Raw genomic sequence first — 7875 nt, 5'->3', positions numbered from 1 at the left:
GGGGTTATAGATGGTGAGAATGGAGGAGGTGAGGGAGAAAGTAAAAAATGCAGAGGGAAGTTAGGGCAAAGGAGGCGGAAAGAGTAGTGGAGAGGAAAGATGGTGCCGAGAAAAATGGTCGTGGGGGGAAAGGCGTGAACAGAAACGTCGGGAAGTGGAGGTGGGAAAGTGGATGCCGAAAAAAAAAAAATTTGATTTGAACAGGACATGTGTAAAACTGCATAAGGGGAGAATGGGTGTGCATAACTTATGCACTCTCTTATGCAGGTTTCGGTGGAAGATAAAGAGTGAAAAACTGATTATGCAAGAGTGCATAGCTTATGCGCTGACTTATGCAAGTTTCGGCTCAAAATGGAAGTGTAGGAATTGTGGTCATGCAAAAGTGCATAAGCCGTGCACTCTCCTTATGCAAGTCTCGGTAGGTTTTGATTTTCAAAAAGTGTGGTCATGCGAAAGTGCATAAGCCGTGCACTCTCCTTATGCAAGTCTCGGCAGGTTTTGGAATTCAGAGAAATTGGTTATGCGGAAGTGCATAAGCTATGCACTCTCCTTATGCAAGTCTCGGCAGGTTTTGGATTTCAGAAAGTGTGGTCATGCGGAAGTGCATAACTTATGCACTCCCTTATGCAGATTTCGGCAGAAAGAGAAAATGCAGGATTTGAAGTCATGCAAAAGTGCATAAGTCATGCACACACTTATGCAAGTTTCGGCAGATATGAAATTTGACAAAAATGTGGCTATGCAGAATTGCATAAGCTATGCACATCCTTATGCAGTTTGCAACAGAGATGAAAAATGGCAAGAATTGTGGTTATGCAGGATTGCATAAGCTATGCAGTTACTTATGCACAATTCAACAAGATTGAGATTACAATTGAAAATGATTTGCAAGTGTGAAAAATACCCTAGAATGAAGAAATATAATTCTATGAAGCATAAATCATGAGAAATTGTCACCAAAAACACATCAATATATACAAAATCCATCAAAATTGCATCACACAAGCTTGTAGAAGTGAATCCTGCATAAGAGGCATTTGTGAATCATGCCATTTCAACTCAAATTCTGCAAATCAACATTTAGCACATTAAGACTCAATAAAATCTGCATAAAATTGCATCTATCCACAAATGAGAATGGACTCCCCAAGTTATGCCAAGAAAATGCAGTATGTCCACCTTGAATCTCACAACCCAAATAAGCTCAAAACTACAAAAATGACCCACTTACCATCATATTAACATGATAAGCACAAATACTTAAAAGTTACACACCCAACCTCACAAAGAAACATAAGCCATGTGCTGCAGACCCTTCTTTGCTGCAAATTTCATTTTTCTGCATAAACAAAGTAGCAAACCTGCACAGGTTATGCAGTAAAAATCAATCAATTTTGGGAGAGTTGAAGGACATAATTTCAGATTAAGAGTCACTCCCCAGCAGTTCACCAACCTTCCTCCATTGAAATACATCTACAAGGGACAAGATTCAACAATGTCAAAAATTGAATTTGGGGAGATTTAAGATAAAAACAAAAGCAATGTAAATAAAAGTAAATCAACAAAAGCAAAATAAAAGAACTTGGGATGCCTCCCAAGAGGGCTAATTTATAGTCCTTAGCTGGACTTTTCATGCATTTCACTGAAAAGAGGTGAGGGATTGGAGAGCTTGTAACAGCTTGCTCCCTTTATTGGGTCTCCAGTTATGTAATGTTTCAATCTATGCCCATTGACCTTAAAATTCCCAGATTTTTCACTCCAAATTTCAATTGCTCCATAAGGGAAAACCTTAGAAACTCTATATGGACCAGTCCACCTTGATTTAAGTTTTCCAGGGAACAATTTCAATCTTGAGTTGAACAACAAAACTGAATCACCCTCTTTAAATTCCTTTTTTCTAAGATGCTTATCATGCCAAACTTTAGTTCTTTCTTTGTAAATACGGGCACTTTCATAGGCATCCATCCTCAATTCTTCAAGCTCATTAAGTTGCAATAGCCTTTTCTCACCAGCTTGCTTGAGATCAAAATTCAAGGTCTGAATGGCCCAATATGCTCTATGTTCTAGCTCCACTGTAAATGACAAGACTTACCATACACCAACCTAAAGGGAGTAGTTCCTATAGGGGTTTTGTAAGCAGTCTTATATGCCCATAAAGCATCATCTAGTTTGACAGACCAATCTTTTCGAGAATTGCTCACTGTTTTCTCCAAGATATGTTTGAGTTCTCTGTTAGAAATTTCAACTTGTCCTGAAGTTTGAGGGTGGTATGGGGTAGCTATCTTGTGCACTACACCATACTTCCTCATTAAGTTCTCAAATTGCTTATTACAAAAATGTGAACCCCCATCACTAATTACAGCCCTAGGAGCTCCAAATCTACTCAAGACAAATTTCTTCAAGAATTTCACTACCACTCTAGCATCATTAGTTGGAGTTGCAATAGCTTCCACCCACTTTGACACATAGTCAACCCCAACTAGGATGTATCTATTACCATATGAAGGAGGAAATGGCCCCATAAAATCTAATCCCCAGACATCAAATAATTCCACTTCAAGAATATCATTTAGGGGCATTTGATCTCTTTTTGACAAATTTCCACTCCTTTGACATTTATCACATTCCAACACAAATTTCCTCACATCCTTAAAAAGATTTGGCCAAAAGAAACCAGCTTGCAAAATTTTACTAGCTGTTTTAGAGATTCCAAAATGTCCTCCATAATCAGAAGCATGGCAATGATGCATAACACTCTGTGTCTCCTCATCAGGAATACATCTTCTTATTAAACCATCACAGCATCTCCTAAAGAGTAAAGGATCATCCCATCTATAAAATTTTGCCTCATGCAAAAACTTTTTCTTTTGTTGCCATGTCATTCCTAGAGGTAAGACTCCACAAGATAGATAATTCACCAAGTCTGCATACCAAGGTAGTTTAGCAACAAGAAAGAAAAGTTGTTCATCCAAGAAAAACTCATCAATAGGTACTTCATCCATTTCTTCATCATCCAATTTTAGCCTACTAAGATTATCCGTAACTACATTTTCAGCTCCCTTCTTATCTCTAATCTCCAAATCAAACTCTTGTAGCATCAGAATCCACCTAATGAGCCTAGGTTTAGCCTCCTTTTTACGGAGTAAATACCTGATGGCAGCATGATCTGAAAATATAACCACCTTTGAGTCAATAATGTAAGGTCTGAACTTTTCCAATGCAAAGACAATTGCTAAGAATTCCTTTTCAGTTGTTGCATAATTTGTTTGGGCCTCATACTAGCATAATAAATAGCATAAGCCTTTTTGTCCTTTCTTTGACCAAGAACAGCTCCAATTGCATAGTTGCTAGCATCACACATAATTTCAAAAGGTAAGCTCCAATCAGGTGGTTGCATGATTGGTGCAGTGATAAGAGCTTGCTTCAACCTGCAAAAGGCATCCAAACACTCTTGGTCAAATACAAATGGCATGTCATGACTTAACAAATTAGACAAAGGTTTGGCTATTTTAGAGAAATCCTTGATAAAGCGTCTGTAGAACCCAGCATGTCCTAGAAAACTTCGAATTCCTTTGACATTGGTAGGAGGAGCCATCTTCTCTATCACTTCAACCTTGGCTTTATCAACCTCTATTCCTCTGTTAGACACCAAATGTCCAAGCACTATCCCTTCCTGAACCATGAAATGACACTTTTCCCAGTTTAACACAAGGTCAGTATCTGCACATCGCTGCAAAACTTTAGAAAGATTAGCCAAGCATATGTCAAATGAAGATCCATAAATAGAAAAGTCATCCATAAAAACCTCCATTATATCTTCAATGAAATCTGAGAAGATTGCCATCATGCACCTTTGAAAAGTGGCTGGTGCATTACACAACCTAAATGGCATCCTCCTATAAGCAAAGGTTCCATATGGACAAGTAAAAGTGGTTTTCTCTTGATCATTTGGATGGATAGGGATTTGAAAAAAACCTGAATACCCATCTAAATAGCAAAAATAAGAATGCCTAGCCAGTCTTTCTAACATTTGATCAATGAAGGGAAGTGGAAAATGATCTTTTCTAGTGGCTATATTTAATTTTCTGTAATCTATACACATTCACCAACTAGTGACTGTTCTGGTGGGAATTAATTCATTGTTTTCATTTTTGACAACTGTCATTCCACCCTTTTTTGGGACAACATGTACTGGACTCACACAAGTACTGTCTGAGATAGGGTATATGATCCCTGCATCAAGCAACTTCAAAATTTCCTTTTTAACAACTTCTTTCATATTTGGGTTCAACCTCCTCTGATGTTCAATAGATGGCTTACAATTTTCTTCCAAAATAATTCTGTGCATACAAAAGTGTGGGCTTATTCCCTTAATGTCATCTATAGTATATCCTAAAACTTTCCTAAATTGCCTCAACACTCTTAACAACTTATCAGCCTCTAAGGTACTCAAGTTTGCAGTTACAATTACTGGATAAGTGTTATTGGTGCCAAGAAATTCATACCTGAGCTGAGAAGGAAGTTGCTTAAGTTCTACCTTAGGTGCATCTTCTTCCTTGAATGATGGTTGCTTAGATTCGACTATTTCATTTTGTGTAAGTTGAAAAACTAGGGCAGAAATGAATGGTGGACTTCCCTGTAGATGTTGAGCATATGCAGCCACATGAGGGTTGTCATAGTCTATGCCTCTTCCATGAACCAAGCAATTTTCAAGTGGATCTTCCGGATATCTCTTTCTGAAGTGTTTTTCAACCAGCTCATCAATGATATCAATTCTCAAACAAGTATCAACTTCAGAATGATGCTTCTTCATAGTGTTATTAATATTGAAAACCAATTGATCTTCACCAACTCTAAGAATCAATTTTTCTCCCTTAAGATCAATCAATGCTCCTGCTGTAGCTAGAAAGGGTCTTCCCAAGATAATTGGAATATTAGAATCCTCCTCCATGTCCAAGATGACAAAGTCAATAGGTATATAGAACTTCCCAACCTTCAGAGGCACATTCTCCAAAATCCCTTCAGGATACTTAATTGATCTGTCAGCTAACTGAAGAGAAATGTGGGTTGGCTTAAGATCTCCCATATTGAGCTTCTCATAAATGGAGAGGGGCATAAGGCTAACACTAGCCCCTAAATCACATAAAGCTTTTATAGAACATGATTCCCCAATGTGGCATGGAATTGAAAAACTCCCTGGATCCTTGAGCTTTGGAGGAAGTTTCCTTTGGAGGATAGCACTGCATTCTTCTGTCAAAGCTACAGTTTCATGGTCTTCAAGTTTCCTCTTGTTTGAGAGAATTTCTTTTAAGAATTTTGCATAAGAGGGCATTTGTGAAAGAGCATCAATAAAAGGCACATTTATGTATAGCTTCTTCAAAACCTCTAAGAACTTTCCAAATTGCTTATCAAGCTTGGCTTTTTGAAATCTTTGTGGAAAGGGAAGTTGTGGCTTGTAAGGCTCTGGAGGTATATACTTCTCTTCCTTCTCTTCAATTCCCTCTTTACCTTTTTCTGCACTCTCTTGTTTTTCACCCTCATCAGTTTCTTTCTCATTTTCTCTCTTCTCACTATTTTCACTTTTCTCATTTTTTTCACTCTTCTCATTATTTACAACTTTCCCACTTCTTAAAGTAATAGCTTGACACTGCTCTCTTGGGTTTTTTGGTTGACTTGGAAGTTTTCCAAAAGACTTGGTACCTGAGGAAGATGCTTATTGTGCAATCTAATTTTCCAACATTCTATTATGTGTTTGCATCTGTTCTAGCCTTGCTTTCATCTCTCTCATCTCTTCATCATGCTTAGTTTGGTTAGCAAGAATCTGTTGTAATAAAGCTTCTGTGGTGGAACTTTGTTCTTGCTGTTTTGGTGGAGGATTCATATTTTTCTGCTGAAAATTAGGCAATGGTTGCCTATTTTGCTGATATGGGATTCCTTGTTGCTGTTGTGGTTGAAAATTCTGATTTGGAACTTGACTTTGCTGATTTCCCCATGAAAAGTTGGGATGATTCCTCCAAGTTGGATTATAAGTTTGAGAGTAAGGATTCCCCATTTGTTTGTTTTCATAATTACCAACATATGCAGCTTGCTCTCCATAATCTACTCCACAGCTGGTAGTTCCCTCTGCATAAGCCACTTGTTGTGAACTTCCAGATGATGATGATGAACTAACCAACATACTCAAATCTTCCATCTTCTTAGCCAAGACATTTGTAAGTGCATCGAACTTTGCATTAATCATGTTGAATGGATCAAGGTCATACATTCCAGCAGCTTGCCTCTTTTGAGTTGGAGCTGGTCCTCTTGGACTACTCCAAAGATGAGTATTCTTTGCAATTTTCTCCAATAGCTCATAAGCTTCATCTTCATGCTTCATAATAAATTCTCCTCCTGTTTGAGCATCAATAATCCCTCTAATTGCAGGAGTGACATTTGTGTAAAAATTCTGGTTTATCATCCATTTTGGAATGGTATGATGTTGGCATTGTCTCTCTAATTCCTTCCATCTCATCCATGACTCATAGAGAGTTTCATCTTCTCTTGGTCTGAAAGCTGTCATTTGATTCCTTAATTCTTGAGTTTTTCCAGGTGGAAAATATTGTGCAAGAAATGCATCAGTGAGTTGCTCCCAATTTGTGATGGAGTTGTGAGGTAAAGAGTCAAGCCAATCCAATGCTCTATCTTTCAAAGAGAACGGGAATAGCTTCAATCTTGCTGCATCATCAGATACTCCTGGTTGCTTTTGCATATCACAAATCATAGCAAACTTCTTTTGATGTGTGTGTGGATTTTCAGAAGGATGTCCCCCGAATTGGGAATTTTGAATCATTTGAAGAACTCCAAAATCCATCTTGTAACTATTTGCATCAATTCTTGGTCTTGCTATACTCTCTCTCAAGTCATCAAAACGAGGAAAAGCATGATCCATCATACTTCCCCTAGGCACATTAGCATTTACAACTTTTTCACCTTGGGCTACATTTTCATTGTTTCGATTATTTCCAGCATTACCGCCACCAATTCTAATTCTTTCATCAGCCATGTCTGCTTCAATTTTAGTTTCCCTCAAAGCTTCTTTCCTTTTTCTGGTTTGTTTCTTGTTGGCTTTACAAAATTTCTCAATTTCAGGATTAAACAATAAGGATGTGTCACTTGTGCTTCTAGCTCTTCTCATAAAAGATTAAAAGTACCTGAAAAAGAACAAACAAACACAAAATGAAAAGATAACAAAGATAAAACTATAAACAACTAAAATAATCAAGAATTCAATCTTAAACAAACAACTCCCCGGCAACGGCGCCAAAAACTTGATGTGGCCCAACCGCAAGTGCACAGGTCGTACAAGTAATATAGAAAAGATATCGTTCCCACGAGGAGTTATGTTAATGATTGAATTTTTGATATAAAAAGTTGACTAAATTGAACTATTTTTGAAATTAAAGCAATAAATTGATGGGTATTGGAATATGAAATCTATATGTGCAAAATTAATAATCTAATCAACTATGTAATGATTTAACTAAATTTGCATCAAATTGAAACAAGCAAATTCAAATATGGCAAGATTTAAAATGGCAAGTAATTAAATTAGATTAGAAATTAACAATGATAAAAAAGGCGATTCCGGAGTTCGGGATTTCATATTCAAGCTATTTTGGGAATTTAAATTGGTTATCCAATCTTGTGAAACTTATGGGTTTTAAGGAGATTAATTCTTAAATCCTTTGAATACCCTTTTGAGTGAGACAAAGAGTGCCTTAATCAATCTAATCCTACTTTCGTGGAGTTAGAGTTAATCAAGACCCATTAAGTTCCTTAATTAATCTGTAAATCCTCTTAATCCTTAGTCTATTTCTAGATCTAAGTTAATTAAGT

General features: G+C 37.1%; 1 non-coding gene across 1 annotated transcript; it reads left to right on the top strand.

The window, feature by feature from the left end:
• Positions 1-6467: 6467 nt before the first annotated feature.
• Positions 6468-6575, top strand: LOC131172345 (small nucleolar RNA R71). The gene has a single exon (XR_009142827.1). It is a non-coding gene; the product is annotated as a small nucleolar RNA R71 (small nucleolar RNA).
• Positions 6576-7875: the final 1300 nt, after the last annotated feature.

This window comes from Hevea brasiliensis, chromosome 13 (genome assembly GCF_030052815.1).
Source record: "Hevea brasiliensis isolate MT/VB/25A 57/8 chromosome 13, ASM3005281v1, whole genome shotgun sequence".
Taxonomy (NCBI): domain Eukaryota; kingdom Viridiplantae; phylum Streptophyta; class Magnoliopsida; order Malpighiales; family Euphorbiaceae; genus Hevea; species Hevea brasiliensis.
Note: the sequence above shows the minus strand (reverse complement) of the source record. Positions and strands in the feature narration are given on the sequence as shown.